Source organism: Schistocerca gregaria, unplaced genomic scaffold, assembly GCF_023897955.1.
Source record: "Schistocerca gregaria isolate iqSchGreg1 unplaced genomic scaffold, iqSchGreg1.2 ptg000327l, whole genome shotgun sequence".
Lineage (NCBI taxonomy): Eukaryota > Metazoa > Arthropoda > Insecta > Orthoptera > Acrididae > Schistocerca > Schistocerca gregaria.
In genome coordinates this window covers 4,399,274-4,426,623 of record NW_026061797.1, presented here as the reverse complement: position 1 = coordinate 4,426,623, position 27,350 = coordinate 4,399,274, and the positions used below count along the sequence as shown (strand labels likewise).

Here is a 27,350-nt window from a genome sequence, read left to right as displayed (position 1 = left end):
TTCTTAGGTTTTTACTACATATGAAATCTTTTCAGATTCTCCCATGCAACGTGGCTGCTAGACCTCCCTTCATGCAAAATCTTAAGGCCCTTGCTCAAGTCCAACGCACCAAAGCCGGCTAAAAAGTCAAAAATCGGTAAGTAAACTTGAATGGTACTGCTTCTTACTGGCTATTACATCAACTTAGAAGCTTCTTCTGTGTTCTACTATGGTGCTTTTAGTGTCTCCGCATTCGGAAGCACGCGACATAGCTTTGCACACGGTAAATGTAACCGTTTCAGAGAGAAGAGAGGCCAATGTGACGATCAGACATTAACTCGATTCGAAAGCAAATGACGAAAACGGTCGGATTTCTTTGGTTTTTACTACATATGAACACTCTCCACATTCTCCCATGCAAGATGTTAGCTAGTCCTCCCTTCGTGCAAAATCTTAAGGTCCTAGCTCATGTCAAAGTCACCAAAGCCCCCTAAAAAGGCAAAAATCGATAACTAAACTTTAATTGTACTGCTTCTTACAGGCAATTACATCAACTTCGAAGCTTCTTCTGTGCTCTACTAAGGTGCTTTTAGTGTCTCCGCATATCACAACACGCGACAAAGATTTGCACACGATAAATGTAACTGTTTCAGAGAGAAAAGCTGCCAATTTGACGATCTGACATTAAGTCGATTCGATAGCAAATGACGAAAACGGGCAGATTTCTCAGGTTTTTACTACATATGAACAATTTTCACATTCTGCTGTGCAACGTTTCTGCTAGTCCTCCCTTCATGCAAAATCGTAAGGTCCTAGCTCATGTCCAAGGCACCGAAGCCGGCTAAAAAGTCAAAAATCGATAACTAAGTTTTATTTGTACTGCTTCTTACTGGCCATTACATCAACTTAGAAGCTTCTTCTGTGTTCTACTATGGTGCTTTTAGTGTCTCCGTATATCGCAGCACGCGACATAGCTTTGCACGCGATAAATGTAACCGTTTCACAGAGAAGAGCGGCCAATGTGACTATATGACATTAAGTTGATTCGATAGCAAATGACGAAAACGGGCGGATTTCTTAGGTTTTTACTACATATGAACACTTTTCACATTCTTTCGTGCAACGTTGGTGCTAGTCCTCCCTTCATGCAAAATCTTAAGGTCCTACCTCATTTGCAAGGCCCCAAAGCTGGCTAAAAAGCCAAAAATCGAAAACTAAACTTTAATTGTACTGCTTTATACTGGCCATTACTTCAACTTAGAAGCTTCTTCTCTGTTCTACTATGGTTCTTTTAGTGTCTCCGCATTTCGCAGCTCGCGACATAGCTTTGCACAAGATAAATGTAATCGTTTCAGAGCGAAGAGCGGCCAATGTGACGATCTGACTTTAAGTCGATTCGATAGCAAATTTATTTATTTATTTTTTTATTTAACCAGACAAGATTAGGGCCATCAGTCCCTCTCTTACATCTAACCAGGCATTCTACTTATTTTACAGTCATATGTTGTAGTAGGCATGTTAAACTACATCTAATACAAAAAGTGAGATAAACAATTAGAATGGTACACCTCGAAAAATACATTATTGAAGAGAAAGATTTCAGATAGGAGTGCTGGCAGCAGGAGTGTGGGGGGAACTCATGGTGAAGGGAGGAGAGGAATAGAGGGACATGATGAAACATAATTAAGGAAAATATAAAGGAAAAGAAGACTGCGTGGCTAATAGAGATAGATGAAGAGGAAGGCATCTCAGAAGCAAGATAGGAGACGCTAGCTTTGCTATTTGACATATGAGAGGATTGGCCTTGCACATTAATTTTGTGGAGAATTTTAATGCGGATGATAGTAGGAAACGCTTCAACTTCTTCTTAAAAGCCACAGGAGATTGAATTTTCCTCAAGGTGAGGGGCAGTTTGTTCCAGAGGCGAACAGCGGCAACTGAGAAGGAGTTTGCAAAAGTTTTTGTTTTGTGAGTGGGCACAGCTAGGATACCAGATAAGAGCGACCTCGTGTTTCGATTATGATGGCATTACACGTCTTTAATCTCTGAAGCTAGGTACTGGGGTGCTTGCGCGACGAGGAGTCGGTGAAGTAGACATATAGTGTGGTAGTCACGCAGTTTGTCCGGCCGCAGCCACCCTAGCTCGGAGTATGAAGCACTAACATGATCATATCGGCGAATGTTGCAGGTGTAACGCACACAGGCATTCATGGTTAGCTCTAGCCGTCTTTTGTTTTCACTACTCATGCCTTGTTGAATCACATCACAATAGTGGAGGTTCAGTAGAACGAGTGCTTGCACGAGCTGGCGTTTCAAGTTCTGTGGGAATATGTTCCGAAACTTTTGAGAACATAGAGAGAAGCAGACGTCTTTCGGCACACTGCGACTGTATTCTCCGCCCAGTTGAGATGCTCGTCCAAAGTTACACCCAAGTTTTTCACTGTTTTCTGATATGGTATTGGAGTACCTTCGAGCAGAATAGGAGGTAGCCGTTCGCGGAAATCTGAACTTATTAATTTCTGATGGGCTATTAAGATTACTTGCGTCTTTTTTGCGTTTAATTTAAGCCCCTGGTTTTTCGCCCATGTCACTACTGAAGACAGATCATCATTCATCAGAGCGATTGCAGTGTTTACGTCTTCAGGTCTGACGCTTAGGTAGAGCTGGAGGTCGTCGGCATATGTTTACAGGAGGACAAAACCGACGAAAACAACAGTGGTCCTAAGACTGATCCTTGTGGCACTCCCGAAGAAACATGTTTCGAGGAAGATTTTTCATTTGCGCAGACAACACATTGCTGTCTGTCTTTTAAGTAGCTTTCAAACTATCTCATTGCACTATCAGAGAAATTAAGCTGTTGCACTTTTCTGAGTAATATGTCAAAGTTAACAGTGTCAAAAGCTTTGCTGAAGTCCAGTAGCGTCAATATTGTTGCCTTTCGATTGTCGATGGCATATTTCAGGTCATCAGTTACTTTAATTAGAGCAGTGTTTGTGCTGTGATGTTTACGGAAACCAGATTGAAATTTGTCATATAGACTGAATTCATGCAAGTGTTCAGTGATTTGGTCATGAACAATATATTCAAGTGCTTTGGAAACAGCTGGCTGTATGCTAATTGGTCGGTAATCACTAGGCAGTAGCGGGTTTTCGATCTTAGGGATGGGTCGAATTATGCTTCTTTTCCATGCAGTGGGGTATATTCCGTTCACGAGGGAAAAATTAAATATGTCAGTTAAGACAGGTACTAAGATATCGGCAACATTCTTAATCATGGTTATACCGATAATGTCGTTGCCTATTGCATCAGAAGAGATTCTCATTATTGCTATTCTTGCCGTATTTGTTGTTACATGTTTTAGATGGAAGGTATCGTTGTTAGTTATCCTGTTTGGGGATTCTTGTGGACGGTAATTATCAGCCGTGCTGGTAATCAGAGGTGCAGAGAAGAATTCATTTAATTCGTTAGCTGACACATGAAAAGTAGTTTCCGATTTTGCCTTTCCGACCCCCAAGCTACGGAGATTCTTCCATAGAGTAGTGGGTTTCAGATCGCTGCATACAAGGGAGCGAGCGTGCCTGATTTTGGCATTGCGAATGCATTGTTTCACTCTGTTCCGTAGCTTTCTATATTCTTCGAAACGCTTGGTTTTCGGATATGCCTTGAAACGCCTGTGGGCAGCATCATTATTAGTCATCCTTTGACGTAATTCAGCTGTCAGCCATGGAGCAGGAGATTTTCTTACACGGACTGTGTGCGCAGGTGCATGTTTGTCATAGAGGGCAAAGAGTTTATCACCAAGTTCATTAATTTTGCCGTCGATTGAAGGTTCTCTGATTATTTGAGGCCATGAGATTTCTGAGCAATCGGCTGTTAGAGCGTCAAGGTCAATACTTTTCATGTTCCTACAAGTTATGTAACGCGTAAAGTCAAAAATCGATAAATAAATTTGAATTGTACTGCTCCTTACTGGCTGTTACATCAACGTAGAATCTTCTTCTGTATTCTACTATGGTGCTTTTTGTGTCTCCGCATATCGCAGCACGCTACATAGCGTTGCACACGATAAATGTAACCGTTTCAGAGTGTAGAGCAGCCAATGCGACGATCTGACATAAACTCGATTCGATAGCAAATGACGAAAACGGGCCGATTTCTTATGTTTTTACTACATATGAATATTTTTCACATACTACCGTGCAACGTGGCTGCTAGTCCTCCCTGCTTGCAAAATCTTAAGTTCCTAGCTCATATCCAGTGCCCCAAAGCCGGCTAAAAAGTACAAAATCGATAACTTGAATTGCACTGCTTCTTACTGGCTAGTACATCAACTTAGAAGTTTCTTCTGTGTTCTACTATGGTGCTTTTAGTGTCTCCGCATTCCGCAGTACACGACAAAGCTTTGCACACGATAAATTTAACCGTTTCAGAGAGAAGAGCGGCCAATGTGACCATTTGACATTAAGTCGATTCGATAGCAAATGACGAAAACGGGCGGATTTGTTAGGTTTGTACTACATATGAACACTTTTCTCATTGTCCCCTGCAACGTGGCTGCGAGACCCTGCATGCAAAATCTTAAGGTCCTAGCTCATGTCCAAGGCTCCAAAGAAGGCTAAAAAGTAAAAAATCCTTAACTAATCTTGAATTGTCCTGCTTCTTACTGGCTATTACATCAACTTAGTAGCTTCTTCTGTGTTCCACTATGGTGTTTTTAGTGTCTCCGCATATCGCAGCAAGCGACATAGCCTTCCACATGATAAATGTAACCGTTTCAGAGAGTAGAGCGGCCAATGTGACGATGTGACATTAAGTCGATTCGGTAGCAAATGACGAAAACGGTCGGATTTGTTGGATTTTTACTACATAAGAACACTTTTCACATTCCCCCGTGCAACGTGGCTGCTAGTCCTCGTTGCATGCAAAATCTTAAGGTCATAGCTTATGTCCAAGGCACCAAAGCCGCCTAAAAATTGAAAAATCGATAACTAAACTTAAATTGTACTGCTTCTTACTGGATATTACATCAACTAAGAATCTTCTTGTGTTCTACTATAGTGCTTTTAGTGTCTCCGAATATCGCAGCACGCGTCATAGCCTTCCACACGATAAATGTAACCGTTTCAGAGAGTAGAGCTGCCAATGTGACGTTCTGTCATTAAATCGATTCGATAGCAAATGACGAAACCTGGCGGACTTCTTAGGTTTTTACTACATATGATCACTTTTCACATTCTCCCGTGCAACGTGGCTGCTAGTCGTCCCTGCATGCAAAATGGTAAGGATCTAGCTGATATCCAAGGCACCAAAGAAGGCTAAAAAGTCAAAAATCGATAAATAAACTTAAAATGTACTGCTTCTTACATCAACTTAGAAGCTTCTTCTGTGTTCTACTATGGTGCTTTTAGTGTCTCCGCATATCGCAGCACACGACATAGCTTTGCCCACGATAAATGTAACCGTTTCAGAGAGAAGAGCGGCCATTGTGGCGATCTGGTATTTCGTCGATTCGATAGTAGATGCCGAAAACGGGAGGATTTCTTAAGTTTTTACTACATATGATCAGTTTTCACACATTCTCGTGTAACGTGGCTCCCAGACCTCGTTTCATGCAAAATCGTAACGTCGTCAGTCATATCCCTGGCGCCATAGGCGGCTAATAAGTCAATAATCGATAGCTAAAACTTGAATTGTACTGCTTCTTACTGGCCGATTACATCAACTTAGAGCCGGCCGCGGTGGTCAAGAAGTTCAGGCGCTCAGTCCGGAACCGCGGGACTGCTACGCTCGGAGGTTCGAATCCTGCTCGGGCATGGATGTGTTTAATGTCCTTAGGTTAGTTAGGTTTAAGGAGTTCTACGCTCTAGGGGACTGATGAAAACAGATGTTAAGTCCCATAGTGCTCAAAGCCATTTGAACCAATAACTTAGAAGCTTCTTCTGTGTTCTATGGAGTTGCTATTAGTGCCTCCGCATGCCGCAGCCAGGGACATAAGTTTCCAGACGATAAATGTAACTGTTTTATAGAGAAAAGCATCCAATGTGACGATATGTCATTACGTCGATTCGACGGCAATTGACGAAAACGGGACGATTTCTTAGGTTTTTACAACACATGAACACTTTTCCAATTCTATCGTGTAACGTGTCTTCCAGACTTCGTTTCATGCCAAATCTTAAGGTCGTCGGACATGTCTGAGGCACCAAAGCCGGATAATAAGTCAATAATCGATTACTAAAACTTGAATTTTACTGCTTCTTACTGGCTGATTACATCAACTTATAAGTTTCTTCTGTGTTTTACTGTGTTGCTATTAGTGCCTCCGCATACCGCAGCACACAAAGTAAGTTTGAAGACGATGAAGGTAACCGCTTCACAGAGAAATTTCAAATTCTGTGTCTGTGTCTATTGCCTGCTCATATTGTTTAAAGCAGGTTGCTCTAAATGCCCAGTGGATCTGATTCCATTGATACCTATTCTAAACAATCTCGGATTGGTAAAGACCAAGCTCTGCTTATACTTATAGTCTGGGAAGTTGACATATCTTAGACAGTAAAATATGATGGTTAAAGATGTCCACTGAGTATTCCCATATACACTGAAGTTAGCTTTGAACAACAAATTATTAATTGGCCACCTACTCTTGACTCAATAGCTACTAAGATCTTTCACTAGTGAAGGAGGTGACGACGTTGTTATGTCCACTAGAGGCTTCTGTAGTTTGCTGAAAATGATGTGATATAATTGTGCCTTGTGATTTTCTGTGGAGTTCCAGAGTAAGTTCTATACTGGTGCAGGACATTCATTCGTGCTGTTCTCATTCGAGGCAATCCTGGATTCTGAATCTCAAGCACCAGAGGATTATAAACAGCAATGCAACCTCTGCTTCCTGGCTGTGCACTATTTCAAAGTGCTCTGGTTGACAGTCTCTTCTCATTGTGCAGTGCTTGTATATTATTGTAAATGGATTATCTGCATTATTTAGAACATCTCATTCTAAACTTTCTAAAGAACGAGACTTTTCTGTCATGACCACTTTTTGTGTGAGGTGATAAATACCAGGAATTTGATTGCATTTTGAGAACCTAATGGTAACTAACATTATTGTCTATGTAAATTAATGGAACTGGATTTTTCCTGAGGTCAGCAGTTTTCCGAAGGTCGTCGTTTTTCCCGAGGTCGTCGTTTTTCCCAAGGTCGGCGTTTTTCCCCGAGGTCGGCGTTTTTCCCGGAGGTGGGCGTTTTTCCCCGAGGTCGGCGTTTTTTCCCAACAGCGGCGTTTTTCCCCGATGTCGGCGTTTTTCCACGATGTCGTCGTTTTTCCCCAAGGTCGGCGTTTTTCCACGATGTCGTCGTTTTTCCCAAGGTCGGCGTTTTTCCCCGAGGTCGGCGTTTTTCCCCGAGGTGGGCGTTTTTCCCCGAGGTCGGCGTTTTTTCCCAACAGCGGCGTTTTTCCCCGATGTCGGCATTTTTCCACGATGTCGTCGTTTTTCCCCAAGGTCGGCGTTTTTCCACGATGTCGTCGTTTTTCCCAAGGTCGGCGTTTTTCCCTGAGGTCGGCGTTTTTCCCCGAGGTCGGCGTTTTCCCCCGAGGGCGGGGTTTTTCCCCGAGGTCGGCGTTTTTGCCCTAAGGTCGGCGTTTTTCCCCGAGGTCGACGTTTTTTCCCGAGGTCTGCGTTTTTGCCCCGAGGTCGGATCAAAGATTTTTTTTCCCGAGGTCTAGAAATCTATCGATATATTGAAAATCCAAAGTATTTTCATGTATGTAGACTATACTGTTATGTCATGTCATCTTGAAACATTTATCCGACCACTAGATAATGGTATTTATCAAGATAGCGATATATTTCGTTATATCTATTTATTTCGATAATCGTTTTCTTAGGGGTACAGATTTATTTTGAGACGTCCATACTTTTCTCATTATCGATTCAATTCGATATATCGACTTACGTAGATGCGCACATTAAATCATGATATCGATTTATTTCGAGATATCTATCTATATTGAGGAGTCTATTTATTTCGAGATATCGATTGATTTAGAGTATAGGATTACATCGAGATATCGATTTATTTTGATATACCGATACAATTAAGGTTGTCTATATATTTCCAGGTATCGATATATTTCTATGTATTGGTGTACGACAGATATCGATTCTTATCGAGATATCGATATAATTCAAGGTACCTCCATATCTCTAGTAATCCATAAATTTCTAGATATCGCTATTTTGAGAGATATCTTTATATTACGTGGTACCAATATATTTCGAAATATCGATATATTTCTGTACCTCAATTTATCTCGATATGTCGACTAGCATCGAGATTTCGGTCTATATGGTAAGCCGAAATGCGTCTAGATGTCGATATACTTCGGGATATCGACTCATTTCGGTGTAGCGGTTGTTTGGAGGTGTCGATTTATTTCGAGGTTTCGATTTATTTCACGGTGTCGATTTATTTCGAGGTTGCGATTTTTCGAGGGGTTGCGATTTATTTCGACGTGGCGATTTATTTCGAGGTGGCGATTTATTTCGAGGTGTGGATTTATTTCGAGGTGTCGATGTATTTCTAGGTGACGATATATTTCGATGTTACTTGTCGACTGCATCAGCTTAGCACCTATTTCGTACAGAGTGGTGCGACTGCATACCTCAGCAGGCGACATTGATATCCAGACGATGAATTTTACCGTTTCCGAGAGAAAAGCGTGCGATATGATGAATTGGCACTACTTCATTATGAAAACAAATGACGAAAACGTGAGGTTTTCTTCGGTTTTTCTGCCACTGCTGCCAACTTTCAGCCCACCCCCTCCTCCCCTTCCCCAGTCGTGGCGATCAGCTTTTGTGTTGGAAATGGACACAGGAAAGTAATAACGTTCCATGAAATCCCATTCTAGGGACGTTCAAGGGTAAATGTTCCAGACGGTTTATTTGCATTAAGACACGCATACTGCGCATCTACAATGTCACATCCGCCAGATCGTTTCTATTGTCAACAGTGGAAAACAAAACAGCGTACTGAAGAAGCCATAGTGAGACGCGGTTTTTGGTAGACGAAATAATAGGAATACTCTAGCCATTGATAATGATGATCTAATGAGAATTCTGTTATTGTTTTGAAAGATGCATTTAAATATGCATTGAACGTAGCTCCAAATTATTTTGAGAATTATAATTGCGGTATTATGAATCTACATTGGAGATTTTGTAATGCAAAACATTTCGATCTGAGAATACTTTACGTGATAGTACGGCATTGACCTTGTGTGTCATTAGGGTAAAGTTAATTTGCCGCCATTCACATAAAATTTATCCGCCATTAACATAAAATCTATTTTTCAGCGTACTGCAATAAGGACTCACTTCAGATGATTGGACAATTAAAGAGAACTCAAACCGTTATTTTAATAGTATTCGTAGGTCCATTGCAGCATTTACCGTGGACAGTCCCTGAGCCTAGACTGTCAGTTTTATGTAGGGAGTACTACTTTAAAAAAGCACTCCGTGTTCAGGTCACAAGTGGCCAATCAGGACCATCCGACCGCCACGTCATTCTCACTGAGGGTGGAGGAGGAGCTGGCTCTCCCACTCGTTGTGGTAGTTTCCTTTGACTGGAGCCGCTACTATTCGGACGAGTAGTTCCTCAATTGGCATCGGAAGGCTGAGTGCAACCCGAAAAATGCCAACAGCGCATAGCGGCCCATATGGTCACCCATCCAAGTGCCGACCACGCCCGAAAGTGCTAAACTTCAGTTATCTGACGGGAACCGGTGTATCCACTGCGGCAAGGCCATTGCCCCTACCACTTTTTATGATATTTTTGATCGTAGTTCAGGTCTGATGGCTGGGAAGAATGGACGTTTACCATGTTATGCACATTTATATTTTCACTACGTCGACACAGCTGGTCCAATTACGACCACAGGTGATGGTAGCCATAATGATCGTGCCAAGCATCCCGTGTACATTAGTTACACCCAAGTGTGTGGGCATCACAGCATTCGTGACATTTAAATTTGTTACTTCTTTGCTACTATATTCGCAATAAATTTTGCAGACAGTATCCGCATATGACGCTGAATGTACCTACAAAATTATATCATTGTACGACACATGTTTCGGGAGATACGTCATAAAAACTCAGGACAAGGCCAGACGCTGCATAGTACGGACGTGGACGCACAGCTCTAAATAAATGCCTGGTCAACACCAAGCTTTTCCGCTAGTCATCTATAAAGATAAAAAATCCCCAATATTGTCTACCAGCGTATTTTTGAAAAACCTTTATTTTGTCATCCATTTTTTTCCTGTAAAAATCGTAAAAGCCGTGCATCATTGTGTTTTTAAAAAGCGTTTCTTATTGTCATCTCTTTTTATGTATTTTAAACCATCTATCGCTTGTGTAACCTGTGGCTACAAGTCCATTCCCTTTATGGTGTAATCGAAATAATAAACAACGCAAAAAAGTGTGGATCAATTTCTTCCTCATTTTTCGGAACTTCTGATAATAGTAAATCGTTGGCTCTTTGAGGGCGTGGTAGGTACATACAAGAGATTAGTGTAAGATTAGAATTTGGGTTAGATGCAGTGCCAGGAGGTTCTGTTTCTATCTGGCTAGCTTCAGAGTACTTCACCATCTACTAAGTGATGCGTTTCATTGTGAATGGAGTGTTCTGTGCTAGGTCTACCCTTTACTGCACAATGCTGTTCCTTCGATGCTATTAAAACCAGGATGTTATCAAAATATATGCACAGTGGCAGACTGGAGTCTGCATAAATATTTCCAGTGGTGGGGAGGGGGAAAGGCGCGTCGGGGCTGGAGTGCATGATTCTGAAACTGGCACTCTGTGTACAAATCAGCTGGTCAGTTACGAGGTGCATCAAGCTACAAGACCCTAACTCTATAAGCGCTACAACTGGCCAAAGCTAAGGTTTATCAGTATTGTGGAGAATTCTTATCTGGAAGAGTATACTGTAGCGAATAAAAACTCTTTACTCCAGATTCCAGGGAGGGTTGGGGGCGATGGGTGAAAGTGCCCTTTTGCCTATCCTCCCCTCCCGACCTCCTCCCCTCCCCCTCCCCTTCACCCTCGCAGACGCTAATGGCTGGCCCGTTCATTTTGAGAACATCAGAGCTCCAGTAACCTTTCTGAGAAACTGTTCTTGTTGTCCTTGTGCGTCAATCTTACCACTCAGAACACCAGTGGGAATGTTGGTTATCGCTGAAATAACTGGTTTTCGGCTCTTATCAGTTTCCCAACCCTTCTTTAAGCTAATTGTTAAAGCCCGTCACAATACCAGTTCTTGTAATAACCGATTTTCAGTCTTTTATTTACATTATTTTCTCTAGTAAACGTAGAAATCAAACAAAGATTAAACAATATTTACTTTCTCAGTTTCTTGATAAATGGAATCAAAATGTCAAATTAAATACCCTTATGATGACCTGCAGCCGTTCAGAACGAAATTAGAATTATATTAATACCGTCAGCTGCTCACGTGTGTCGATATATATCAACGGCGACAGGTGACAATGTGTGCACGTCTGGGACTCGAACCCGGGATCTCCTGCTTACATGGCAGGTGCTCTGCCCATCTGAGCCACCGAGGGCACAGACGATAGTGTGACTGCAGGTACTATCTCGCGCACGCCTCCCGCGAGACTCACATTCTCACCTTGCATGTCCACACACTACATTCGTAGTGTCCCACACCGACACACTCATTACTCGTGGAACACATTCTTACCAAGTCCAGTTCGGGGAATACGTGTGCATCTTCACAGAAGAAGGTCATGGCTGGTATTGCCAGAACCATATACTTATATTGATATGGACATGTCTTCCACGAGGAATGAGTGTGTTGGAGTGGGACTCTACGACTGTAGTGTATGGACATTCAAGGTGAGAATGTGAGTCTCGCAGGAGGCGTGCGCGAGATAGTCCCTGCAGTCGAACCATACACTGTGTCCTCTGTGCCTCAGATGGATAGAGCGTCTGTCATTTTAGCAAGAGATCCCGGGTTCGAGTCCCGGTCGCGGCACACATTTTCACTTGTCCACGTTGATATTTATCAACGCCCGCGAGCAACTGACGGTATTAATATAATTCTAATTTCTTTAAATTAAATAGTCAAATAAAACTTTGTCCGATCTCCGCTGCTGGCGAGTGCTTCTATACTACAGAAAACTGGCAATATTATCCTACTGATTATAGTTTTTAGAAGCTCTGCTCAAAAATTATATTGTAATCGGTTATCACAGCACTATGCAGGCATTACGTATAGTCCAGCGATAAAGAGTGAAAACTGCGGCAGGAGAACTCTCTTTTTCGTTTTAATTTCTCTGTTTTTAAGGGCTAAAAGCAGATAACGGCATACTACGTAGACACAGCAGCAGATCAGGCACTTTCTACTTTTATCCAGAACTATGAATGATTTGTTAAATTTTAACTTTTTTCCTTGTATGATGTCGCAAGTCGACCAAATCTAACTTTGTTCTTCACTCGTACCGCATATCGTAAAATACTTCCAGACTTCCAGATGGTGCCATTCTATGTTACAACTGACGTTCGACAACAGCGAGAAACTGTGTCCAGTCTCGCGCTCTGCTTGTATAACAGGCACAGTATTGTCTCGGCAATGTTGGACCAATCCATTTGTTGCTCGTTTCTATCAGCAGTGTTATTAAAGTGGCATACATAACTTTTCCCATTTTTTTCTGTAATAACGCCGTATTTCAGTGCTATGGAAATCTTACGAATAAAAATTACTCGTCTTTTTTTAAAAAGGTTTATTTGAAAACTAAAAATTTTACTACGACATCTGTGGCTAATTGATATATCTGTTTTTACGTGGTTATCAGGAAAAAATGAAAAGATACTTGTTATAACCGAGAGCAAACTGAAAGACATCGGTTATTCAGAACTAAAATACCCATGTCGTTTTAACTGATCGGTTTTTCTATCTATAAATTGCAGTGTCGCCATAGAAAAGTGTGTCGCTCCATCAATGTCCATAGCAACTTTGAGATATGTGTTTATGCGCAATATCGGCAAATGGAAACACGAAGAGGTAATAAGCACCTTAGCGATAGAATTTATTTCACAGTCAGAAAAGTCGAGTGACAGGCAAGACTGAATCACTGTAATAGAAATTATATGGAAAGCTGTGTAAAGGAAAATTTCCAGTTCTTTCGTGGATTCCAAAATTGAAGCAAATTCCGGGACACCAAGGTGACATAGTCTTATACGGATAGTATTCCATGACTAACGTAATTGGCCCATATACTGTACTGGTATACGGATAATATTACACGACTAACGTAATTTACCTGAAATAATTTACAAACATGTTACTGTAACATTCGCTACTACTCATTACGCTAATTCACCTTCATCCATTAAGCGCAAATCTCAGTTATGATACGTGCGCCAAACAAAAATTTATCAACCTAGTAACTCAAGACAACTACAAACGATCATTGTGTGCAAAATAAATAGAACACTTCATAAGAAGAACATGACGGGTTTGAATCATTCCCACCGCAAAGGATGAAAAATTCAGGCTCGCACACAAGACCACTTGATAACTAACCAGAAATTCAGATTAGTTGTAGCTTCGGTGACAATCGCCTTTTTTACATTTTCCCCGTAAACTAGATAATTATGAAACGTAAGCAACTACTGTAAAATATCGGCGGCAACGGCCTTGCCGCGGAGGTTGCATCGGTTCACGTGGGATCACCGAAGTTAAGTGCGTTGTCGGGCGTTGAAGGCACTTGGATGGGTGATCATCCAGGCCGCCATGCGCTCTTGCCATTTCTCGGGGTGCACTCAGCCTCATGATGCCAATCGAGGAGCTACTCGACCCAATAGTAGCGGCTCCGGTCAAAAAATACCAACATAACGACCGGGAGAGCAGTGTGCTGACCCCCGCCCCTCCTGTTCGCATCCTCCACGGATGATGACACGGCGGTCGGATGGTGCTGTCCCAGTAGGTCACTCGTGGCCTGAAGACGGAGTGCTTACAAAGCAAACTACTCTCCAGTGGATGGTCCTACTACTGAGACCTTGATGCCTGGCATCAACAACAGATGGCAGCACACGAGGTTGGCTTACGCCTACTGCCGAATTTTGCGATCTGTCGTAAGCCTGCGTAAGCACGTAGGGCCTTCCGTCTTAAGTGCAAGCATATCCATTGCGGTTTCTGTCAAGCGACTTGAGTGGAATATTTCATTATTTCTGAAATTTTATAGAAATGTTTTTCGTTGTATATCCTCACCATCGGTACTGAATTTACTGTAAAATTACTTGCTCACTTTTCGGAACTTCCGTTCATAGTAAATCGATACTATTTGAAGCCGTGGTAGACACGAGTCTAGTGTGCTTCACCTTCAGCACCTTCTGTGTCAGTCTCGGTTAATATGTCGCTGATTTCACAACGAACAGTTCGTTGTCTACTGAGTATACTGTCTGTTGCACGACACTATCCCTCCCACGCTGCTAAATGTAGGTCGTCGGCAAAATATGACTGCAGTGGAACAAGGGCGTCTGCAGAAATTTCCCCAGGAGGTGGTGGTGGCATTGGTAGTGGTGTGTGTGTGTGTGTGTGTGTGTGTGTGGAGGACTATTACTATGAAACTCACACAGTCCAGACCGCCAAGGAAAATAAACATTGAGATTTGGAAAGAGTGTTGATCTTATACCGCTTATACTGCATATTTCAAAATTCCACCTCTAAGGGGGAGACGCAGGACATGAAAGGATTTCTGAATCATGTAGCTATTAAGGTAATTTTGACGCTAGGCATACGAACATTTGTATCTGGTTTCTAGGTCAGAAATAAAGAAATACATGTTCCAGTATCTTTGGGAATTTAACCTCTATGAGGTGAAATAGTGGATGAACATTTTATTTTGAGATAAATAATTATGGAAGAACTATGAAAGTATTTTTAAGGCTACATCTACGAAAATTGGTATTTGACTTCAAGGCTACAAATAAGAAAATACGTGTTTCGGTGTTTTTGGAAGTTCAACCCCTAAGGGGATGAAATAGAGTGAGCTGGTGCGTTTCTGGCGCCAGTTTCCGTCGATCGATGTTTCGATCTTTGAGTCGCGGTCCATAGGACACTGCTCGCTAACCGACTGTAGTAGTTCTCTGTGCGGCCCAACATGGGGCTTACCGCGCTTACACTGGACACAGTTGCCAACAAATCGCCTGCCATCGCGATATAGGTTGGGCCAAAACATGTATTCCTGAACTCGGTTCAAGGTCTTGAAGAACCCCAAATGACCCCCGTCCGCCGACTCGTGGAAATATCTGAGTGCCATGCTAACTCGTTCCTGTGGAATACAGACCTTCACTTGGCCACGGTTGGCTCCCCCTTTACACAAGAGGCCCGCACGAAGGCAACAGCTAGTGACGACGTCGCCATCCACCAACTGCTGCATATTCGGTCCCCACCCGGCGTCCTCGGCCTGTTTGCCGGCTAAGTCGAAGAAGAAGCCGGGTGTCTCGGAGAGAAGGAAATTCACCCCCAGATCCGGCTCCACGTTTCTGAAAATGGTTCATTATGAAAGCATTATGAAAGCATATCTGACAATTCGTATTCGGCTAATCTGTTACAATTTTTAAAAACTACGTGTTTCACTGGTTTTTAACTTCGAGCATAAGGGGATGAAAATTTTAATGAAATATTTATTGCGTTATATTAAAATATTTTAAATCTGCATCTACGAAAACCGGTATTTCACTTCTCAATTAGATATAAAGAAATATGCGTTATACAAACAAGAATACAAACGGCTTGATTAACAAAACCCTGGACCCCAGCTGTCAGCATTGCTTTTTAGTCATTCAGCAAAAGACCATGCTTCAACGGCGTTAAGTTTAGAAAAGTTTAGAAAGTGTTGCAGTTTATAAAAGACATAAAAAAAAACGATTAAAGAAAAAATGCTTTGCAGACCATGAAGGGTCTAAGTAAGTAAAGAAGCGGATGATAAGCTAGCTCTTTATGCAAATAAGTTGGTCAGTTTAAGTTCCGAGACATGTCATGCAGCAGGAACGGAATCCTATAGTTGCTACGATTGGCTAAAGGAAAAGTTTTGCAGAATCACGCGAAATCACTTCTGCAAGTGGCTGAGAATCTCGTAATGAATAAAAATTCTGTACTGAGAATTCCAAGGTGGGAGAGGCGAGATTCCTCCCCCCCCCCCCCTTCCCCCTTCTCAGAATCCTATCCTTCTTTACCTACAGCAAAAAATAAATAAATAAATAAAACTAGAGAAATGTCTACTGTGAAACTATTTGCATACAAGAGAACGGCCATTAAAATTTAACTCTTCAAAGTTTTAAGCCCTGCCCCGTTCGAAAATTCAATTTCTTTGTAGTTGCATTTTTTAAAGGTGTACTTGTCTAGACTCCTGGAACGGAAAGGTTTTTTTTTTTTTAATCCGTGCTTTACAAAAGTTTCTACAGTCCATTGTTTGAAGCAGTGTCACGGCTGCCATGAGCCGCGCGGGGTACCCGCCATGTGTCCAACGCCTTGTCACGGTTCGCGCGGCTTCCCCCGTTGGAGGTTCGAGTCCTCCCTCGGGCATGGTTGTGTGTGTGTTGTCCTTAGCATAAGTTACTGTAAGTAGTGTGCAAACATACGGACTGATGGTTCAAATGGCTCTGAGCACTTTGGGACTTAACATCTGAGGTCATCAGTTTCCTAGAACTTAGAACGACTTAAACGTAACTAAATTAAGGACATCACACACATCCATGCTCGAGGCAGGATTTGAACCTGCGACCGTAGCGGTCGCGTGGCTCCCGACTGAAGTGCCTACAACCGCTCGGCCACATCGGCCGGTCTATCATGTATTCTAGAAGAGCTGCACGGTCGTCAGTGGCGCCTGTTCTTTCTAGAACAGTTACTACCTTCATATCTATGGTTAAACGTCACCCAGCCATTGACCTTCGTCTGTGCGAATGCGCACAGGCTACCGGAAATCTTACGGGAATCGTCACCTTAGTGTGAGCCAGTAATGAGTGGATGGACAAATACCTATTAAGTACATTACGTAATCGGATTGTGGGCGGTTCGGGGTGTGAGTCTCACGGGAAGTGTGCGAGGGATAAATTCCTGCAGTCGTGCTGTTCATTTGTGCCCTCGATAGCTCAGATGGATTGAGCGTCTGCCTTGTAAGCAGGAGATCCTGGGTTCGAGTCCCAGTAGCGGCACACTTTTCAGCTGTCCCCATCGAAGTATATCAACAACACCTGTCGGCAGCTGAGGGTTTCAATTAATTATCAGTTGTTTAGGTGATTCGATGAACCCTTTGCCAGGCACTTAAATGTGTTTTGCAGGGTATCCATATAGATGTAGATGATAACTCGTCCCGTGTCGCACGTGCTCAAAAGGATTCATACTGCAGAATGCATGCAAACATACTCACCGAAAATACGGACGAATATCAAGTGCAGGCTGCCGAGTGCTGCATATCCAGCTTTGACAGATCGGCTTTTCCTGCCAAGAAGAACAGGAAGTTGCTGTCTAGGAACAATCAGAGGTAGAGGAAGGGCTGATAAATACTCCTTGAATTGCAGACTAAACGTAAATAACGAAAATACATTTTTGGTAAAAATTGGTCAAAACATAATCGTTTGCCCTTCGTATTGGATTAGCTGTTTTGAATATTGAAAATCTGACTTCAGATTCGTTTTCAGCGACATTAAGAATATATGTGTAACACTCAGTTCATGCAAATCGAAGTAATAATATAACTAAATGTTTTCCCTAAACTTTGAACACTTTTTTTTTTTTCGAGTAACGATTTTCTCAGAACGGCATGCAGCATAAATTAAAAGTGGTTCGATCTCTTAACTTCTACCTCTGACCCCTAAAAGTAAACACTTTTCTTAGGAACTTATAGCTATAATATGACATTTGTTAATATTAACTAATTTTTGTGTAGGCATAAGGAGTGAAACAAACCCCTCAAAATCGAACTCAAAGTTCGAATTAGCACTGTATCGTTAAATTTAAGGTTGTTTCATTGCGGTTAGGTATGCGCTCCCATTAATTTTATGTATTATCGACTGATGTTATCCATTTTCAAGTTCAGAGAAATAATGTAGTATCAACTGATGTTACCCATTTTTGAATTCAGGTAACATCTGAGGTGCCACACTGCACGCACTCTGCGTACTCCAGTCTCGCAAGCCCTTGATCAAATCATAATTACGGGCGCCATTTTTTATTGAAAATCTAAAATTAAGCTCATAGTATTGTCACTCGTAATTCCCAAACAGATCGTTCGAATGTATTTTCATTGTCTCAAAAAAAATTTCAAATTTACCATTTTTGCTCATTTGTATGAGAACCTGGCCGTAACGCCGGAATATAGTCACTAGATTTTTTTTCAGAGACGCTGTACGTTCGCGAGAAGACTTTCGTTCTGCGCGTGTCGAAGGACATTCCTCAGATATTACTGTGTGTGTGCTACTCAGTCGTGCCATTTAAGTGTACATCTTTGCATAGTTTTCCTTTCACGATGTAAACAGTGTTCCGCTCAGTTGCTAACTGGCCAGTGAGTGGTTCCGAAGGTGTCGGATGTGCGGTGCGTTCGGTCTGCTAGGACAACAGCAGACTGGCGTGGTGCGATGGCAGAAGCAGACACTGAGGGAGCTAGCTGCTGGGACGCCAGCGAACAATTTATGCCAAGTAAGACGAAGAGGACTATTCTAAAATTACGAGCAGTCTAAAAAGTGTTTACCATTGGTAAATCTTGCTGTTGAGTCTGACAAAACTGACAGTTTTTCCTAGAGATACAGGAAATCCCCCCACCCCCACTCAATGAATGTTTGGTTGTGATGACAGGCCGATTGGTAGTGTAGCCCGAGATCTAAGTTAGGTTGGAAGGTGGTAATTTGATTGAGAGTTGTTTACGCCAACGATTATGAATGCCGACTAAACGTTGTGCGAGCAGATTGCCCTGTAGCGTAGCCTAGTGTTTCCGTCCGCGCCACATTTAACACACTTTCTCTAACTGAGTACAAAAGTCTCACAACAGCCACGATAACTACGTTTCTGGTGGGGGGAGGGTAGAGTCCACTATGTAACTTTCACGGCAAATTTTAGTAACCGCATAAACTAACCGAAATAGAAGCGTCATTTTAACTATATTTCCTTTTGTGGGAAAATAATGGTTCTCCTCTTTTGGCAGCAACTGTAATATGTAGGCGACTTATTAGTTTTTTTTAAACTCTGAATCATGATCTCAATAGACGCAGTGCTTTTTTTACGTTACTTGATTTGTGGTCTATAGTAAACAATGCAACGAATTGGTAAATTCTTTGAAGTTTGATGTGTGTTACATAGACGACGTCTGCAATGTTCGTAAGGCCAAGTTTGCATATATTCGGTGTCTGTTTTTTTGGCCATGTACTGTATAATTAAGGGGAGGAGGATTATGTTCAAGGAGCAGTGCATTAGCAGTCTATGGAGAAATTGAGAATTTGGATCTAACGAACGGCATGCTCGGGCAGTTCGTGATATTCTGTTGACCACTGTGTAATTCGGACACAGTGATCATTGCCTCTCCCTAGTAACCAGGGGACTCGGGTGCTAATCCTGGTCTCGCACAAATTTTCAACAGTGCCCATTGACTAAAGTCTGTGCCCATTGTCAGCTAATATCATTGTTTCGGTGTTAAATAGTATTTTGTTCGCGATACGTGGTTTAGCTTTTTCATGGATAACAGCTTTGAAAAGCGTACAGGTTATATTGATATTCGCTCGTCGTTAGTCCAAGGCAACTATAGCGATTTATAAACACAGTTGTAGTTCGTATTAAGCCCACATACGTAATTGTGTCCTGTGTTTCTTTACCAAGAACTACTCCGTAAGTAATTCCCCTGTAGTGGTATTTTGTTATAGTATTTTGTTTAAATATTTATAGACTGCAGGCTTGGATGAAATATGAAACACATATCCGAAGTTCCTGTTGATATTGCAGATACTGTTTCATCCGTACTAGGGCCAAAACATTTCATCAAATACAGAAGGACACAATTTGTCTCGAGATTTAGCAATTTTTCGTAATAGAGGCCTTGCGTCGATATGTTTTTCTCTAATTCTTGTTTGGATTTAATCTTAAAACACACTAACTCTTCCACCACTTATTCGATATGTGTTTTCATCCCTTTCGTAGCCTAGAGTTCCTAAACGGTCGATAATATTAATAATTTCCTTTCTCAATTTTATTTTCTGTAAAATCTCCTGTTTATGGTTATTGCTAACAAGTTTCACGTTCTCACTTTTATTATTTTTATTTTTCTAGTTTTGTGCCTTGTAGCCAAATTTTCTTTGAATCTGGTTTTCAATTCTGAAATAGTAACAGTTGAAGGTCAAGAGAAGATTGCGGTCTATTTGAGGAGAGTGGCTTGGAGATTTTTTATAACAGACGTATACAGGTCATGGGGATCCTTACCTATATACATTTACTTCGAGTGTGATGTAGCCCATTCTCTTGTCATGATCTCGGCTGTATCGTAGCACATTGTCTCGGTTAGGTTGGAGGTTTCTGTTGAGAGTTGCCGAAGTCAACGAAAGTGATTACAAAGTAAAGACTGTGCTAACAGAACGATCTCTAGCGTAGTCCAACACGTTCTTTCTGTCCTTTTAAAGCCTCTTTTAATTAAAAATAACTAAAGCTGCAAGATACAATCACAAAAACTGTATTACGTAATAGAGTAATCCCAGACTATTGTTGTGTAAGTTGTGTGCGTACACTATTTTTTTTGTTAGTGAATATACACTTTTTTACTCATTTGCTGGGTTTCAGTTTTCCCCGTTTTCTGGCAAAAAACCTTTTCCTGTGAAGGGCCCATTAGCTTGTCGGTTATATTTGTGACATTCTCGACGGTCAGTAATTTCGTGATAGTCCATCCACCGGCGTCATTGTTAACATCGGATATAGATTTAAGTATTAGGAAGGCTAATATGAAGCTAATGCATGAGTAGGTCTAATAACTAATAAAAATAGGAATGCGGGTAAGCTACTACATACAGCATAGTGAACGCATTGTTGTGGCCAAGATAGCCACGAATCCCACGCCTACCAAAGTCGTAAAAGTAGTCCTCAGATGATGAAGAAATTGATGGAATGTGTGATGAGATAAAAGAAATCATTCAGATAGTGATGGGAGATGAAAATTTAATATTAATGGGTGACTGGAATTCGACAGTAGGAAATGGAAGAAAAGGAAACGTAGTAGGTGAATATGGAATGGGGGTAAAAAATTAAAGAGGAAGCCGCCTGGTAGGCTTTTGCCCAGAGCATAACTTAATCATAACTAACACTTGGTTCAAAAATCATGAAAGAAGGTTGTATACGTGGAAGAGACCTGGAGATACTGCAATATTTCATATAGATTATATAATGGTAAGACAGAGATTTAGGAACCATATTTTAAATTGTATGACATTTCCAGGGGCAAATGTGAACTCTGATCACAATATATTGATTATGAACTGTAGATTAAAACTGAAGAAACTGGAAAAAGGTGGGAATTTAAGGAGATGGGACCTGAAAGAACTGACAGAATCAGAAGTTGTACAGTGTTTCAGGAAGAGCATTAGGGAACGATCTACAGGAATGGGGGAACGTAATACAGTGTGATGGGGGATCTGAGTGGTGTACTGTCAAGGGGAGGGGGTTCCTCAGGGATCAGTGTTGGGGCCGCTATAGTTCCTTATTTATATAAATGATATGCCCTCAAGTATTACGGGTAACTCTAAAATATTTTTGTTTGCTGATGACACTAGCTTGATAGTAAAGGATGTTGTGTGCAACATTGACTCCGTTTCAAGTAGTGCAGTACATGACCTCAGTCCATGGCTTGTAGAAAATAAACTAACGTTAAATCACAGTAAGATTCAGTTTTTACAGTTTCTAACACACAATTCAACAAAACCTGACGTTTTAATATCACAGCATAGGCATATGATTAGTGAAACTGAACGGTTCAAATTCCTAGGTGTTCAAATAAATAGTAAGGTGTTGTGGAAAGCCCACGTTCAGGATCTTGTTCAAAGACTTAATACTGCCATTTTCACTATTCGAACGGTACCGAAAGTGAGTGATACTTCGACAAGTAAATTAGTCTACTTTGCTTATTTCCATTCACTTATGTCGTATGGTATTATGTTTTTGGGTAACTCTTCCCATTCTAGAAGGATATTTTTGGCTCAGAAACGGGAGGTTCGGGCAAAAAGTGGTGTGAGTTCACGAACCTCTTGTCGACCTCTGTTCAGGGAGTCTGGGTATTTTGACATTGGCCTCTCAATATGTATATTCCTTATTGTCGTTTCTTGTTACCAATATTAGTTTATTTCCAACAATAAGCAGCTTTCACTCGGTTAATACTCGGGAGAAATCAAACCTCCATTTGGATCGGACTTCCTTAACTCTTGTGCAAAAATGTGTGCAGTATACTGCTGCATCCATTTTCAATAAGCTGCCACTCGAATTCAAAAATCTTAGCAGTAATCCACGCGCTTTCAAATCGAAACTGGAGTGTTTCCTCATGGGTCACTCCTTCTATTCTGTCGAGGAGGTAATTGAAAAATTAAGCTGATTCTCATTGTACTGCTGATAGCGTTTGCTTAAACTTATGGACTGATTTTCTCTCAGGTTCATGAACATGTATTTTTATCTGTTATTACTTTTATGTTGTAAGTTCATGTGTCGCCCTAACCGCCGTCTGCTTCACGTTTGCTGTGCAGCGAGCTACCTTAATTTAAGTATTAACTGTATTTTTCTTACTTGTCACTTCTTCTTCCGTGTGTTTTTGCTTTTGCTGCCTCGGAGTGTAGCGGCAATGGGGAGTCTAGTGCGTCGCATGGTGCACCCCAGGTGTTAGATGCTTCACCCACTGTCCCTGCTGTCGAGACATCTTCGCGGGTACCGGGCGCGGCTGGCCACCCTCTCCCCAAGGGGAGTGGCGGGTTCAGCGGCGTTCGCGGCGCACGAGGCGGAGGGTCAATGTGGAGGCTGGCCGTGTGGCATCGCCCGCTCTGCCTGTGAATGGACATGTGGCTGCTCCTTCAGCAAGGTCCGAGCAGGCACACGGGGGGAGGGGTTTATTAGTTACTGGGAGCTCCAACGTTAGGCTGGTGATGGAGCCCCTTAGGGAAATAGCGGAAAGGTCGGGGAAGAAGGCCAGTGTTCACTCTGTGTGCTTGCCGGGGGGTCTCATCCGAGATGTGGAGGGGGCCCTACCGGCGGCGATAGAGAGCACTGGGTGCACCCGACTGCAAATTGTTGCTGATGTCGGCACCAATGACTCCTGCCGTCTGGGTTCAGAGGTCATCCTCAGTTCGTACAGGCGGTTGGCGGAGTTGGTGAAGGCGGAAAGCCTCGCTCGCGGGGTGGAATCAGAGCTAACTATTTGTAGTATCGTTCCCAGAACCGATCGCGGTCCTCTGGTTTGGATCCGAGTGGAAGGCTTAAACCAGAGGCTCAGACGATTCTTCGGAGAGCTGGGGTGCAAATTTCTCGACCTCCGCAATGGGGTGGAGAAATGTATGGTCCCCCTGAATAGGTCAGCCGTGCACTACACGCCGGAAGCGGCTACGAGGGTAGCGGAGTACGTGTGGAGTGCACATGGGCTTTTTATTAGGTTAGAGAATTCCCTCCCTAGGCCCGACAAGACGCCTCCTGAGACGCGGCAAGGCAGGAGTAGGCAAAATGCGACAGGGAATAACAATATTAATGTGCTAATAGTAAACTGCAGGAGCGTCTATAGAAAGGTCCCAGAACTGCTCTCATTAATAAACGGTCACAACGCCCATATAGTACTAGGGACAGAAAGTTGGCTGAAACCACATGTAAACAGTAATGAAATCCTAAACTCCGATTAGAATGTATATCGAAGAGAAAGGCTGGACAGTAAAGGGGGAGGCGTGCTTATAGCGATAAGAAGTGCAATAGTATCGAAGGAAATTGACGGAGATTCTAATTGTGAAATGATTTGGGTGAAGGTCACGGTTAAAGCAGGCTCAGACATGGTAATTGGATGTCTCTATAGGCCCCCAGGCTCAGCAGCTGTTGTGGCTCAGCACCAGAAGAATAATTTGGAAAATATTTCGAGTAGATTTCCCCACCATGTTATAGTTCTGGGTGGAGATTTTAATTTGCTGGATATAGACTGGGAGACTCAAACGTTCATAACGGGTGGCAGGGACAAAGAATCTAGTGAAATATTTTTAAGTGCTTTATCTGAAAACTACCTTGAGCAGTTAAACAGAGAACCGACTCGTGGCGATAATATATTAGACGTTCTGGTGACAAACAGACCCGAACTATTTGAATCAGTTAATGCAGAACAGGGAATCAGCGATCATAAAGCGGTTACTGCAACGACGATTTCAGCCGTAAATAGAAATATTAAAAAAGGTAATAAGATTTTTCTGTTTAGCAAAAGTGACAAAAAGCAGATTACAGAGTACCTGACGGCTCAACACAAAAGTTTTGTCTCAAGTACAGATAGTGTTGAGGATCAGTGGACAAAGTTCAAAACCATCGTACAATATGCGTTAGATGAGTATGTGCCAAGCAAGATCGTAAGAAATGGAAAAGAGCCACCGTGGTACAACAACCGAGTTAGAAAACTGCTGCGGAAGCAAAGGGAACTTCACAGCAAACATAAACATAGACAAAGCCTTGCAGACAAACAAAAATTACGCGAAGCGAAATGTAGTGTGAGGAGGGCTATGCGAGAGGCTTTCAGTGAATTCGAAAGTAAAGTTCTATGTACTGAATTGGCAGAAAATCGTAAGAAATTTTGGTCCTATGTCAAAGCGGTAGGTGGATCAAAACAAAATGTCCAGACACTCTGTGGCCAAAATGGTACTGAAACAGAGGATGACAGACTAAAGGCCGAAATACTAAATGTCTTCTTCCAAAGCTGTTTCACAGAGGAAGACTGCACTGTGCTTCCTTCTCTTGAAGTCGCATAGTTGACAAAATGGTAGATATCGAAATAGACGACAGAGGAATAGAGAAACAATTAAAACCGTTCAAAAGAGGAAAGGCCGCTGGTCCTGATGGGATACCAGTTCGGTTTTACACAGTGTACGCGAAGGAACTTGCCCCCCTTCTTGCAGCGGTGTACCGTAGGTCTCTAGAATAGCGAAGCGTTCCAAAGGATTGGAAAAGGGCACAGGTCATCCCCGTTTTCAATAAGGGACGTCGAACAGATGTGCAGAACTATAGACCTATATCTCTAACGTCGATTAGTTGTAGAATTTTGGAACACGTATTATGTTCGAGTATAATGACTTTTCTGGAGACTAGAAATCTACTCTGTAGGAATCAGCATGGGTTTCGAAAAAGACGGCCGTGTGAAACCCAGCTCGCGCTATTCGTCCACGAGACTCAGAGGGTCTTAGACACGGGTTCACAGGTAGATGCCGTGTTTCTTGACTTCCGCAAGGCGTTTGACACAGTACCCCACAGTCGTTTAATTAACAAAGTAGGAGCATACGGACTATCAGATCAGTTGTGTGCTTCGATCGAGGAGTTCCTAGATAACAGAACGCAGCATGTCATTCTCAATGGAGAGAAGTCTTCCGAAGTAAGAGTGACTTCAGGTGTGCCGCACGGGAGTGTCATAGGGCCGTTGCTATTCACAATATTCATAAATGACCTGGTGAGTGACATCGGAAAGTCTCTGAGGCTTTTTGCAGATGATGCTGTGGTGTATCGAGAGGTTGCAATAATGGAAAATTGTACTGATATGCAGGAGGATCTGCAGCGAATTTACGCATGGTGCACGGAATGGCAATTGAATCTCAATGTAGACAAGTGTAATGTGATGCGAATACATAGAACGATAGGTCCCTTATCATTTAGCTACAAAATAGCAGGTCAGCAACTGGAAGCAGTTAATTCCATAAATTATCTGGGAGTACGCATTAGGAGTGATTTAAAATGTCGACTGTCAGTGGTAAGAAAAGTGTTTCTAAAGAAGAAAAATTTGTTAACATCGAGTATAGCTTTAGGTATCAGGAAGTCTTTTCTCCGAGTATTTGTATGGAGTGTAGCCACGTATGGAAGTGAATAATGGACAATAAATAGTTTGAACAAGAAGAGAATAGAAGCTTTCGAAATGTGGTGCTACAGAAGAATGCTGAAGATTAGATGGGTAGATCACATAACTAATGTGGAGGTATTGAATAGGATACTGGAGAAGAGAACTTTGTGGCACAACTTGACTAGAAGATGGGGTCGGATGGTAGGACACGTTCTGAGACATTAAGGAATCACCAATTTAATATTGGAGGGCAACGTGAAGGGTAAAAATCGAGGAGGGAGACCAGGAGATGAATACACTAAGCAGATTCACAAGGATGTAGGTTGCAGTTGGTACTGGGAGATGAAGCTTCCACACGATACAGTAGCATGGAGAGCTACATCAAACCAGTTTGTGGACTGAAGACAACAACAACAACAACAACAACAACAACAAGGTATTTGTCTCATGTTTAACCTTCAACAGGAGTGGGGCAGACAAGAGGGTTAGATTATATGTACTTTCCATTGAAATTGATCCATAATGGGGAGATACTCAATGGGAAAATAATATGCTAATTTATTATCCACAGACCGCAAATGGACTGATCATGAACGAGGAATGAAAATTTGGTCACACTTCTGATAGTACACGTATTATTTGACCCCCCCCCCCCCTCTCTCTCTCTCTCTCTCTCTCTCTCTCTCTCTCTCTCTCTCTCTCTCTCTCTCTCTCTCACACACACACACACACACACACACACACACACTCAATCGCGCGCGCGCGCTTGTTCTACTAAGTAATTCAATTCATTAATGGTGTCGGAAGAGATGGTTAGCAAGAAATCCTTTAGGCTCCTCGTAAACTGAAATCTGTCAGTAGTAAAGCTTTTTATGGCTGCCGGCAAGTTATTGAAAACATCGTTCTCCTTAATGATGGAGACTTTCTTCCACCAAAGTAATTAACTTACCAATTTTTGTGGAGATTATTCACTTCTAGTTATGACTTCATGAAATGAGCTGTTGATTTGAAAATATTCATTTGTTTTTAAACACAATATTCACGGGGAGAACGTATCTTCCATCTCCACCAGTTAACTGATCTATTTATATGACCCTTATCCTAAGTTGTGTTATATTAACGGTAAAACACAAAACATTTCTTACATGCATTTCCACTATTTTCCAACAAGCTGACAATTTTTCATGAATAATATATTAATAGCGAAATTTTTAGAAAAATTTTGAAAGACAGGTTTTGCGGGCAAATTTCAAAAATTAAAAGACCATAGT

At 42.0% G+C, this 27,350-nt stretch overlaps 1 non-coding gene across 1 annotated transcript; it reads left to right on the top strand.

Moving 5' to 3' along the window:
* Nucleotides 1–17,146: 17,146 nt before the first annotated feature.
* Nucleotides 17,147–17,221, top strand: Trnat-ugu (transfer RNA threonine (anticodon UGU)). Its single transcript has one exon. It is a non-coding gene; the product is annotated as a tRNA-Thr (tRNA).
* The last annotated feature ends 10,129 nt before the right edge of the window (nt 17,222–27,350 follow it).